Here is a 13,640-nt window from a genome sequence, read left to right on the forward strand (position 1 = left end):
TTTATAGAGCATGAATTTAAAAATCTTGAAGTAATATGTAATTATAGAGTAAATTTTTTTCCATAAAAATGTGTCTTAATTTCCCTAAAAGTAACCATGGAAAGAAAAATTGCAAACCTAAACTAAAGGAAGATATATTTATATCTGTTTGTGCTTTCAATATTCAAAAATTCCTAAGGACTTAAAAACCCTAACAATTACTTTATATTTGCTGTAAATGTTGTTGATTTGTTATTTAGTGATTGCTCTTCATTAATGTACTCCCTACAATATTGTTATCTTGTTTTTCCAAATATATATTAGAAAAGTGAAATAAGCATTACATAATTAATGGATAATAATACTAAGCTCATAAATAATATAAATGCTCTTTTTCCTATACTTTAAAAGAAATGTTAAGATAAAAGAAACTTACAGTTAATTTTTACTTTAATCATTAGTCAGTGGTTGTGGTAGCTACATATTACTAAAACACAGAATTTTAGCTGCAGAAAATCTATGTCTGTGCTGTTCAGGTTTAATATTCTTTCATCCCTTAGTTCATCCCCTGTGTGTGTGTACACTCAGTCTTGTCCAACTCTTTGCAACCCTATAAACTGTAACCCACGAGGCTCCTCTGTCCATGGAATTTTCCAGGCAAGAATACTGAAGTAGGTTGCAATTTTCTTCTCCAGGGGATCTTCTTGACCCAGAGATCAAATTCATGTCTCTTGTGTCTCCTGCATCAGCAGGTGGGTTCTTTACCAGCTGAACCATCATGGAAATAATATTCAAGTTTAATATTCTTTCATCTTTTAGGTTCATCCCCTAAGTTGGTTAAATCTAAGTATTGTCCCTGCACAATCAAATCATATAGACAATATTGAAAATGTAGTTTCTGGTTTGACAAAGTATGCCTTTGATTTTTCTAGAAAATAAAATGTGCATGCGTCTAGGATGAATAATGCCCAAGTATGCATTTAAAATACTTTTAGGTATTGATTTTTAAATCATATTTCAGAAACCATTATAGCTGTGCATACAAACACAATTACAGACATTTCTGTAGTACTCAGTAATAGCTGTTGGGTCAGAGAAATAATGTACTTAATTTTTAAAACAATTTAATGCCAGATATATTATATATACTCATTATAAGTTTGGATTTAAGATATCTGACTAACAGAAAAATACAAGTAAATAGTCCTACTTTATATTCCAAGAAATTAACTTCTTTTCTGGGTCAGTTATTAGGAGAGGAAGCCCAATCCAATAATCTAGTTTATTTAAAAATATCCATTAGGTACATTGACACAATTGAACTTTTCTTTTAAACGTTGTTTCTTTTTTTAAAATTTTGTTCCTTAATTAGAAAAAGATTATTCACATACTAAGGGAAAAATTGCTAAAAATGATACAATTTGATGGTATAAATTAATAGCACTAATTGTGCAACAAAATATTATGCCAACCAAAATAAACAGTTATGTAATGGCCTTGAAGCAAAGTGAATAAACTCTTCATCTCAAAAAAAAAAATCATACAATTTTTCTCCACCTTATAAAAATTGAATCTTTAGTCAAGGCTGTGAAAAAATAAATTATTTCTTTCTTGCAGTGATATTAATTTTGACAATCTGATATTAAGCAAAAGTGAGTAGCACTCTGACCTTGCAAAAACTTGTTATAGTTTTCATGTTTCTAAATCTGTATTCTAATGTTGTTTTCTTTTCACAGTGACAACTCAATGAACAAGTCATTCAGGAATAAAGTTTCTTTATAACTGACGAAAGTTGACAGAACTGATCTACATGAAAACATAGAGGGTAAGACTTTGGTCTTGGCAGTGACTTTTTCTTTATATTTGACACCAAAAGCAAAAATTAAAAAGTGCGAATACATCAAACTAAAAAGCATCTGCACATCAACAAAATGAAAAAACATGCGACCTACAGAAAGGGAAAAAATATTTGCAACTCATACATCTGCTAAGGGATTAATATTTAAAATATATAAAAAAACATATACAACTGAAAGCAAAAAACCAAATAGTTCAATTTAAAAATGGGCAGAGGAACTGAATAAGCATTCTTCTAGAGAAGACATATAAATGATCAGAAGGTACATAGAAAGGTTTTCACTTTCTTAATCATCAGGGAAATACACATCAAAACTACATTGATATATCACCTCACACATGTTAGAATAGCTATCATCAAAGAGACAAGACCGATGAACCTATTTGCAATGCAGAAATAGAGGCATAGAGGTAGAGAATAAGTGTATGGACACCGAGACGGGAAGAGGGGGTGAGATGAATTGGGAGACTGGGACTCACATACATACGCTACTATATAAAACAGATAACTAACGAGAACCTACTGAATAGCACAGGGAACGCTACGCAATACTCTGTGGTGACCTAAATGGAAAGGAAATCCAAAAACCAGGAGATATATGTCCACATGTAGCTGATTAACTCTGCTGTACAGTAGCAACTAACACAGCATTGTAAAGCAACTATATTCCAATAAAAATGAAAAATAAAAAAGGCAAGAGATAACAAGCGTTGGCAAGGATGCAGGGAGGAAAGGGAACCTCTGTGCAGTGTTGGTGGGAACAGAAGTTGTTTTCGCCTCTAAGGAAAACAGTTTGGAGGGCCCTCAAAAATTTAAAAATAGAATTACCATTTGATCCAGCAATCCCACATCTGGGTATACATCCAAAGTAAACGAAAACAGAGTTTTAGAGAGATGGTTGCACTTTCACGTTCATAGGAGCAGTATTAACAATAGCCAAGACACGGAATCAACCCGAGTGTCCATCCACAGGAGAACGAATCAAGGTTCACACCTTGTATATATGGACGATCTCCAACTTATGACAGTCTGACTTATGATTTCTGACTTACTGTTGGTGCAAGAGTGATAAGCATTCTGTAGAAATTGTACTTTGAATTTTGATCTTTTCCTGGGCTAGTGATAACATGCTACACTATTCTCTTGTGTGGTTCTGGGAGCCTGGCTCCTAGTCAGCCAGAGGAACACGTGAGTGCACCGCTGACACACCTGTTGCCAGTCCATACCCATAACAACCATTCTGTTTTTCACTTTCAGTACAGAATTCAATACATGACATGAAATATTCAACACTTTTGTGTGTGTGTGAAATAGGCTTTGTGTTAGATGGTTTTGCCCAACTGTAGGATAATGTTAAGTGTCCTGAGCACATTGAAAGTAGACTGGGCTAAGCTACATTGTTCAGTAGGTTAGGGGTATCAAATGTATTTTCAACTTATGATATTTTCAGCATACAATGGGTTTATGGGGCATAACCCTATCATAAGTCAACAAGATCTGTATATACAATCGAGTGTGAGTCAGACAGAATAATATAACAGAGAAGGATATGCTCTTATTTGTGACAAACGAGTGGACCTGGAGGACATGATGCTAAGTGAAATATGCCAGAAAGAGAAAGAAAATGCCACATGATATCATTTATATGTGTAATCTGAAATAAATAAATGACTAAATAAAATTTTGGAACTGTCAAACAAAGTGTAGAAAAGTGGCTGCCCTGGGATAGGGAGGGAGGGGAAAAAATAGAGGTTGTTAAAAAGGCACAAACTAAATTAAGCAAAATTGACCAAATTTAAATCATATACCTGTATATTAATCATGTGAAGCATAGCTACCCTAATATGTTAACAAGAGGAATAAAAGTCTCTTTCAACCACATATGTGTATTAACATCCAAGTGAAAGGCAGACATAAAATGTGTTTAGTTGTTCAGTCGTGTCCGACTCTTTGTGACCCCATAGACTATAACCCTCCAGGCTCCTCTATCCATGGAATTTTTCTGGCCAGAATACTGGAGTGGGTTGCCATTTCCTACTCCAGGGTTTCCTCCCCACCCAGGTATCAAACTCTTGCATCTCCTGCAGTGGCAGGTGGATTCTTTACCACTGGGCCACCTGGAAAGCCCAGCAAACATAAAGGTCATTCTGGAATGTGTGGAAGTTGATGAAATCTGTCTCCCTTGTCCCTATCCCCCACTGTCCACTCCATTCATTTCACTGAATGAGTGAATGATTTGTCTCTAGTTATTTTGTAGAGTCAGGACTTTGGTGCAACATCAGTGATGTGGGCCTGTTGCCAATTTATAAGAACAAAGGGAAGGGTTGCTGTGTGGGGGTTTATGCTTCAGATGTCCTGAGATCAGGAGATGGTGGCGGATGTGTGTTGTGAGCAGTGGCATTTGCTGAGGTCTTCATCGATACTTTACTGCTTACTCTCATGGCTTGGCCTCTCCACTCGTCCTGCTTCACTTCCCACCATCTCTCGAGTCCCCTTTGCTTGGTTTCTGCTTTCCCCACTCTGTCTCAATGCCAGCTGTGCTTCTCACAGGAAACTGCTGTTTAATGTCACTGCTGATCAGCCTCCCCAGATACCCTTGGCAACTCACTCTGTTTTCACAGCCTCTACCTCAGGAAATGCAGAATGATTCTTCTGGGGGAATTTTTTTTTCTTTTAAACATTTTATTAGAGTATAGTTGATTTACAATGCTGTGTTAGTTTCAAAAGTGCAGTTCAGTGAATCAGTTATATATTCATGCACGCTCAGCCTTGTCCAACTGTTTGTGACCCCATGGACAGTAGCCCACCAGGCTCCTCTGTCCATGGGATTCTCCAGGCAAGAATACTGGAGTGGGTTGCCATTTCCTCAGCCAGAAGATCTTCCTGACCCAGGGATCAAGCCTGTGTCTCCTGCATTGGCAGGCAGATTCTTTGCTATTGAGCCACCTTTGAAGTCCCTATATATATCCAGTCTGGTTTTGTTTTGTTTTAGATTTTTTTTCACTGGAGCAGTTTTAAAGCTTCATGATTTTTCTTCTTTTTAAATATAAAACTGAAAATACTGAGGGCATGTCTGGGTACCTACTCCTTATCATTTGGGTGGCACTCAGTACTTTAATACATCCTAGTTCTTATGCACAGGACACTGCTCCGTTAATTGTCTCATTTTGGCACGTCTATCCTTCAGGATTGCCAGATCAGAGGAGATCATCACTGACAGACATTTCAGTCCTCTCTGTTCTGAAGCCAAGTGTACTACCAGACTGAGGGAATTAAGGGAATCAGAAAGGCTTTTGGTGAGATAGTATCAATGTTCCCAGAACTCTGAAGGAAGGAAACTGGAGGTAGAGGGCCTCGACATCAAGAGATCAGGGCTGGGAGGAACCTCCTCTGATTGGGGTGAGAGTGGTCATTCCAGTTGCAGTTATCTGTGCACCCCCAGGCAGATGGAGCCTGGCCCTCCTTAGCTGTGAAGTGTGAGTGTCCATCATTAGAATCTCTCATGGGAAAAATGGTTCCCATGGGCCACTTGTCTTTAGGAGGCTATTAGTAACATGCATTTGTTACATGTTGTCTGGGAGTAGCCCATCCCTACAAGACTCTTTCTCTAATATTATGTTAGCCTCTGGATTAGCTGTGTGCTTAGTCACTCAGTCATGTCCAACTCTGTGACGCCATGGACTGTGAAGCCTGCCAACCTCCTCTGTCCAAGGGATTCTCCAGGCAAGAATACTGGAGTGGGTTGCCATCTCCTCCTGCAGGGGATCTTCCCGACCCAGGGATCGAACCTGCCTCTCCTGCACTGGCAAGCAAATTATTTACCAGTGTGCCACCTGGGTAGCCTCTGGATTAGCTAGTTAGTCTTTAAAACCCAAGGGCATAAGAACCCACTGACTATTGGGGTTATAAGTGGAGAAATAGTACATGCCTTGGATTGGTGGTTGGAGGTAAAATAAAGATTCTGAGTCATGGAGAACCAAATTAGGATGAGGAGCTTGAGAGGCCAAGGGACTGCAAGAGAAGAAATTTATGCAAAGTTTGGTAAATCTAAAGAGCCAGAGAAAAGAGAGAAACAGAGAAGGGTAGAGAAGAGATACTTAAACCACTTTGCTTTTTTGCATTTTCTTTGTTTAGCCTAGGTCTTATTCTATTTACTATCAAATGGACTCCACTTTCTCTGTTCATTATTTGTTAATATTTTGGGGGGGAAATCAAGGATAAATTGTTCACTTTTGTTTGCTGATGTTGACAGAGCAGTTCCATTTCCAAGAGTAGACTTTTGTTTTGCTTGGTTTTGTTTTTAATTATTTTTATTGGAGTATAGTTGCTTTACAATGTTGTGTTGGTTTCTATCATACAGCAAAGTGAATCAGCTATATGCAAACACATATCGCCTCTTTTTTGGATTTCCTCCCCATTTAAGTCACCTGAGAGCATCACGCAGAGTTCCCTGTGCTGTACTGTAGGTTCTCACTAGCTATCTATTTTATGCATAACATCAATACTATAGATACATCAATCCCAAACTCCCAATTCCTCCCACCCCTCCTTTCCCCCTTGGTATCCATATATTTGCCCTCTACAACTGTGTCTCCACTTCTGCTTTGCAAATAAGATCATCTATATCATTTTTCTAGATTCCTCTGCATTCATATATGATATTTGTTTTTCTCTTTCTGATTTACTTCACTCTGTATGACAGTCTCTAGGCCCATCCACATCTTTGCAAATGGCACAATTTCATTCCTCTTAATGGCTTAGTAATATTCCACCTTTTCTTTATCCACTCCTCTGTTGATGGACATTTAGGTTGCTTCCATGTCCTGGCTATTGTAAACTGTGACAGTGGGCTTTCTGAATAAGATCTGCTTTGTTCTTATCAGCACTGGAAAAGGGCTAAGAGAAAGATCATTGTCCTTACCAAAGGGAAAACACTTTAACTTTTGATTAATAATCTGTTTTTTAGTGAATCAAAATGAGGAACTCAAAGACCTCTGAAAGTTGCTGGAAGCATGGACAGGCTAAGATCCTCATCATGGCCCCTAATTTTTCTTTTATAGCAAGTTACTGGTAAGTGAATTGTTACACTAATCTGAGACTTTCTCAAAAAGATAGAGATGATAGATAGACAGACAGATAGATAGATAGCTGATAAATGAAATGTTTGCAGTGGGTACAGTTCTCTGGATTCTATGACTTACTGACCTGCCATAGGGCCGGTGGTAATGAAATGGAGCAGGACCATATGATCCTTGCCCCCGCCCCACCATGTCCTCTGCCTGCCTTTTGCCTGTGGAAAATTTTAATCAAAGAGTAAGTTTAATCAAAGAAGAGAGAAACACTGAAACAAAGGAAAACAGTCTAAGGAGACTAAATAGTAATAATGTAGTCATTAAGCATAGTCAAGGACTTTTAGTTCTTTCTCAAGGGCCTTAGATAGTATTCTGAGCCATATCCTGTAAGCTGCCTTATACATACCAAAACCCCAGGTGGAGAAGTTAACTACATGATGGCCAGACTGTTCCCAGGACTTCAGCTGCCACCATTCTGAGAAATGACTGCAAAGAAATGGGAACAAATGGACCCTGGAACTGATGATTAACTGCACATAAAACATTCAAGATGATATTGGTCAGACCACAGATGATCAATTTGAAATGACTGTCAGAGATGGCTGTGCTGTTTCTGCATGTAGTCCTCCCCCACCAGACTCCTGTCTATAAGTGCTCTCACCTTCTTCTTGTCAGGGGGTGGGGGGACTCGGCCTTTGGACAGATGTCTGCCACCCCCTGCCCCCTCCCCCTCAGTTGCCAGCATCTAAGATAAAGCAAACTTCCCTTTCCACCATACTGGCCTGCTTATTGGCTTTTGAGCAGTGAGCAGTCGGACACCCTATGCATACCTTTTGGTAACAGTGAGAAGGGACAGGCATACCTTTTCAGTGCAGGAGGCTCCAAATGACACTTTCCACTGAAGAGCTGCCAACCCTGCTACATCCATGCTCTGCACCGTCAGTCTCTCCTTCCACTGTATATCCAAAATCCATCATTGTCCTGATTTCCAACTGAGTCACTATCTCTCTGATGAGACTCCTAGTTATGACGAAGCTTCAATGACAGGAAGAAAAGTGAACCAATTCGTACTTACAAAGTTCTCTAACCAGGATGAGCTGTGTGTGTGTGTGCTCACTCAGTCACATCTGACTCTTTGCTACCCCATGGCCTGTAGCCTGCCAGGCTCCTCTGTCCATGGTATTTCCCAGGCAAGAATACTGGAGTAGGCTGCCAAGCTCTCCTCCAGGGGATCTTCCTGACCCAGGGATCAAACCTGTGTCTTCTGCATTGGCAGGCAGAGTTTTACCACTGCATCACCTGGGAAGCCCAGGATGGGCTGACACATTAGCAATATAACCCCCTCCCCATAAAATCATTGTACTATAACTTCTTATATGGGGAAACAATGCAAACAGTGACACACTTTATTTTCTTGGGCTCCCAAATCACTGCAGATGGTGACTGCAGCCATGAAATTAAAGTTATGACCAACCTAGACAGTCTATTAAAAAGCACAGACATTACTTTGCCAACAAAGGTCTGTCTAGTCAAAGCTATGACTTTTCCAGTAGTCATACATGGATATGAGAGTTGGACTATCAAGAAAGCTGAGCACCAAAGAATTGATGCTTTTAACTGTGGTGTTGGAGAAGACTCTTGAGAGTCCTTGGACTGCAAGGAGATCAAAGCAGTCAATCCCAGAGGAAATCAGTTCTGAATATTTATTAGAAGAACTGATGCTGAAGCTCTAATACTTTGGCCACCTGATGGGAAGAACTGACTCATTTGAAAAGACCCTGATGGTGGGCAAGATTGAAGTCAGGAGGAGAAAGGGATGACAAAGGATGAGATGATTGGATGGCATCACCGACTCAATGGACATGAGTTTGAGCAAACTCCCGGAGTTGGTGATGGACAGGGAAGCCTGGCATGCTGCAGTCCATGGGGTCGCAAAGAGTTGGAGACAACTGAGTGACTGAACTAAATTGATAACTTCCTATACATTAACAGGACTTGGGACCATATATCTCCTTTATATGTGTTCCTGTCTACTACTACATACTGTCTATGTCCCATGTAGTTCATTTATATCCAAGACTACAGGTGTTCATGGAGCCTAGGATCTGAGTGTGTAGTCATAAAATATATTGTGTAGAAAAAATTTCTTGGCTATGTCATGCAGGATCTTAGTTCCCTGACTAGAGATTGAACCCAGGCCCAGAGCAATGAAAGTGCTGAGTCTTAATTAATCACTGGATGATGAGGGAATTCCCTTACATAGAAATGTTTGTGTGAAATTTGCAGAGTCCTTTGATAGTCACTCAGAGTTCTTGATTTTTTACATCTCTTTATGAGCCTTAAAGGGGCTTCCCACTTGGCACAGTGGTAAAGAATCCACCTGCCAATGCAGAAGACACAGGAGATGCAGATTCAATCCCTGGGTCAGGGAGATCCCCTGGAGAAGGAAATGGCAACCCACTCCAGTATTCTTGCCTGGAGAATCCCATGGGCAGAGGAGCCTGGCAGGCTACAGTCCTTGGGGTCAGAAAGAGTCAGACACAACTCAGCAACTGAGCATGCACATGCACATGAGCCTTGAAGAGTTAGTTCTAACCACCTATGAGAATAGTCTGGGGGAATATTATTCTAGAGCAATCTGAATGGTTTAATGCTGAGAAAGATGAACTTAAATGATAAGCAAAGAAAAGAACAACTCCAGAATCTACTGAATAACAAATTATCGAACCGCTTACATTCCATAGAGTGTTTCCCCAAGACACCTATTATCTTACCGTTAAGTCCTCAGGACCATAACTGTATAAGATAGATGGGGAGGAACTACTCTTGTCTTAACCAACACTTGAGGTTCAAGAGAGTAAGATGCTTGTTCAAGATCACACTGCCTTAATTTCTCTTTCTGTTTTCTCATTGTTAGTGTATAGGAATCCAAGGGATTTCTATGTGTTAATTTTATATAAATGATATAAAATTATATATATCTATACACTAACTGCACTTATATCTATACACTAGCAATGAGAAAATAGAAAGAAAAATTAAGGAAACAATTCCATTCACCATTGCAACAACAACAAAAATAAAATACTTCAGAATAAATCTACCTAAAGAAACAAAAGACCTATATATAGAAAACTATAAAACACTGATGAAAGAAATCAAAGATGACACAAATAGATGGAAAATATACCATGTTCATGGATTGGAAGAATCAATATAGTGAAAAATGAGTGTATTACCCAAAGCAATCTATACATTCAATGCAATCCCTATCAAGCTACCAATGGTATTTTTCAGAGAACTAGAATGAATAATTTCACAATTTGTATGGAAATACAAAAAAACCTCAAATAGCCAAAGCAAACTTGAGAAAGAAGAATGGAACTGGAAGAATCAACCTGCCTGATGTCAGGCTATACTACAAAGCTACAGTCATCAAGACAGTATGGTATTGGCACAAAGACAGAAATATAGATCAATGGAACAAAATAGAAAACCCAGAGATAAATCCACGCACATATGCACACCTTATTTTTGACAATGGAGGCAAGAATATACAGTGGAGAAAAGACAATCTCTTTAACAAGTGGTGCTGGGAAAACTGGTCAGCCACTTGTAAAAGAATGAAACTAGAACACTTTCTAACACCATACACAAAACTAAACTCAAAATGGATTAAAGATCTAAACATAAGACCAGAAACTATAAAACTCCTAGAGGAAAACATAGGCAAAACACTCTCTGACATAAATCACAGCAGGATCTTCTATGACCCACCTCCCAGAGTAATGGAAATAAAAGCAAAAATAAACAAATGGGACCTAATGAAACTTAAAAGCTTTTGCACAACAAAGGAAACTATAAGCAAGGTGAAAAGACAGCCTTCAGAATGGGAGAAAACAGTAGCAAATGAAGCAACTGACAAAGAATTAATCTCAAAAATATACAAGCAGCTCATGCAGCTCAATTCCAGAAAAATTAACAACCCACTTTAAAAATGAGCCAAGCAGGTGCAGCGCCGTGCAGCTCTCTTGCTCACACAAAGCCCAGATGCGGAGAAAATGGCGGCAGGGGTCGAAGCAGCGGCCGAGGTGGCAGCGACAGAGCCCAAAAATGGAGGAGCAGAGCGGCGCGCCTGGCGTGCCAAGTGACAACAGAGCTCCAGGCCTGAAAGGTGAAGGAGAACGACCTGCTCAGAATGAGAAGAGGAAAGAGAAAAACATAAAAAGAGGAGGCAATCGCTTTGAGCCACACACCAATCCACCTAAAAGATACAGAGCCTTCATTACAAACATACCTTTTGATGTGAAAAGGCAGTCAGTTAAAGACCTGGTTAAAGAAAAAGTTGGTGAGGTAACATACGTGGAGCTCTTAATGGACGCTGAAGGAAAGTCAAGGAGATGTGCTGTTGTTGAATTCAAGATGGAAGAGAGCATGAAAAAAGCTGCTGAAGTTCTAAACAAGCATAGTCTGAGTGGAAGACCACTGAAAGTCAAAGAAGATCCTGATGGTGAACATGCCAGGAGAGCAATGCAAAAGGTGATGGCTATGACTGCTGGGATGGGTATGGGACCAGGTGACCAGGAATGATTAATATCCCACCCAGTATCCTAAATAATCCTAACATCCCAAATGAGATTATCCATGCATTACAGGCTGGAGGACTTGGAAGCACAGTATTTATAGCAAATCTGGATTATAAATTTGGCTGGAAGAAACTGAAGGAAGTTTTTAGTATGGCTGGTGTGGTGGTCTGAGCAGACATTCTTGAGGATAAAGACGGAAAAAGTCACGGAATAGGCACTGTTACTTTTGAACAGTCCACTGAAACCGTGCAAGCTATATCTATGTTTAACGGCCAGCTGCTGTTTGACAGACCAATGCACGTGAAAATGGATGAGAGGGCCTTACCAAAAGGAGATTTTTTCTTTCCTGAGCGTCCACAACAACTTCCCCATGGACTTGGTGGAATTGGCACAGGGTTAGGACCAGGAGGGCAGCCTATTGATGCCAACCATTTGAATAAAGGCATTGGAATGGGCAACCTGGGACCTGCAGGAATGGGAATGGAAGGCATAGGATTTGGAATAAATAAAATGGGAGGCATGGAGGGACCTTTTGGTGGTGGTATGGAAAACATGGGTCGATTTGGATCTGGGATGAACATGGGCAGAATAAACAAAATCCTAAGTAATGCCCTGAAGAGAAGAGAGATCATTGCAAAGCAGGGATGAGGTGGAGGCAGAGGCAGTGTCCCCAGAATTGAGAGGATGGGCCCTGGCATTGACCACATTGGGCGGAGGGTGGGGGGGGTGGGGGGGCAGCATGGAATGCATGGGCGCAGGCCTGGGCCACGGCATGGATCGTGTGGGCTCGGAGATTGAGTGCATGGGCCTGGTCATGGACTGCATGGGCTCCGTTCAGCGCATGGGCTCTGGCATTGAGCGCATGGCCTCCTGGGCCTTGACCACATGGCCTCCAGCATTGAGCGCATGGGCCAGACCATGGAGCACATTGGCTCTGGAGCGCATGGGTGCTGGCATGGGCTTTGGCCTCAAGTGAATGGCTGCACCCATTAACCGTGTGGGCCAGACCATTGAGCGCATGGGCTCTGGTGTGGAGCACATGGGCCCTGCTATCGAGTGCATGGGCCTGGGCATGGAGCACATGGTGCCCACAGGCATGGGCCCCATGATGGATCACATGGTCACCAGTCTGGAGTGCATGGGTGCCAACAACCTGGAGCGCATGGGCCTGGAGCGTATGGGCCCCAACAGTCTCAAGCATATGGGCTTGGAGCGCATGGGTCCTGCCATGGGCCCAGCCCTGGGTGCTGGCATTGACTGCATGGGCCTAGCCATGGGTGGTAGTGGTGGTGCCAGCTCTGACCGTGCCATCGAGATGGAGCATGGCAACTTTGGAGGAAGTTTCACGGGTTCCTTTGGTGGAACTGGAGGCCATGCCCCTGGGGAGGCCAGGAAGGCCTGCCAGATATTTGTGAGAAATCTCCCATTTGATTTTACATGGAAGATGCTAAAAGACAAGTTCAACAAATGCAGCCACGTGCTGTATGCCGACATCAAGATGGAGAATGGGAAGTCCAAGGGGTGTGGTGTGGTTAAGTTTGAGTCGCTGGAGGTGGCTGAGAGAGCCTGCCGGATGATGAATGGGATGAAGCTGAGTGGCCGAGAGATTGATGTTCGAATCGATAGAAATGCTTAAGCAGTTGCCTTTTTAAAACATCGATATCAGACTTCTGAATTAGTAGTTTTTCTTGTTAACCATTTTAATTTGTTGGCTGGATGTATAAAGATGTTTAAAAAATTCAGTTGCTTTTTGGGGTAATTTGAATTACTTTTTTAATGACTGGGATTCCATTTGTTTGCATTGAGATTGCAATGTGCGCAATTTTTTTTGTAGCTGTGGCATCTTGTTGACATCAAATATGACTTTGATAATAAATACCAGTTCCTGAAAAAATAAAATAAAATAAAAAATGGGCCAAAGAACTAAACAGACATTTCTCCAAAGAAGACATACAGATGGCTAACAAACACATGAAAAGATGCTCAACATCACTCATTAGCAGAGAAATGCAAATCAAAACCATAATGAGGTACCATCTCACGCTGGTCAGAATGGCTGCTATCAAAAAGTCTACAAACAACAAATGCTGGAGAGGTTGCGGAGAAAAGGGAACCTTCTTACACTGTTGGTGGAAATGCAAACTA

The 13,640-nt window shown here is 40.9% G+C and overlaps 1 pseudogene; it reads left to right on the forward strand.

Annotated features, from left to right (window-relative positions):
- The first annotated feature begins 10,964 nt into the window (after positions 1-10,964).
- LOC122686813 lies at positions 10,965-13,275 on the forward strand (annotated as a pseudogene).
- Positions 13,276-13,640: the final 365 nt, after the last annotated feature.

Source organism: Cervus elaphus, chromosome 30, assembly GCF_910594005.1.
Source record: "Cervus elaphus chromosome 30, mCerEla1.1, whole genome shotgun sequence".
In the NCBI taxonomy this organism is placed as follows: domain Eukaryota; kingdom Metazoa; phylum Chordata; class Mammalia; order Artiodactyla; family Cervidae; genus Cervus; species Cervus elaphus.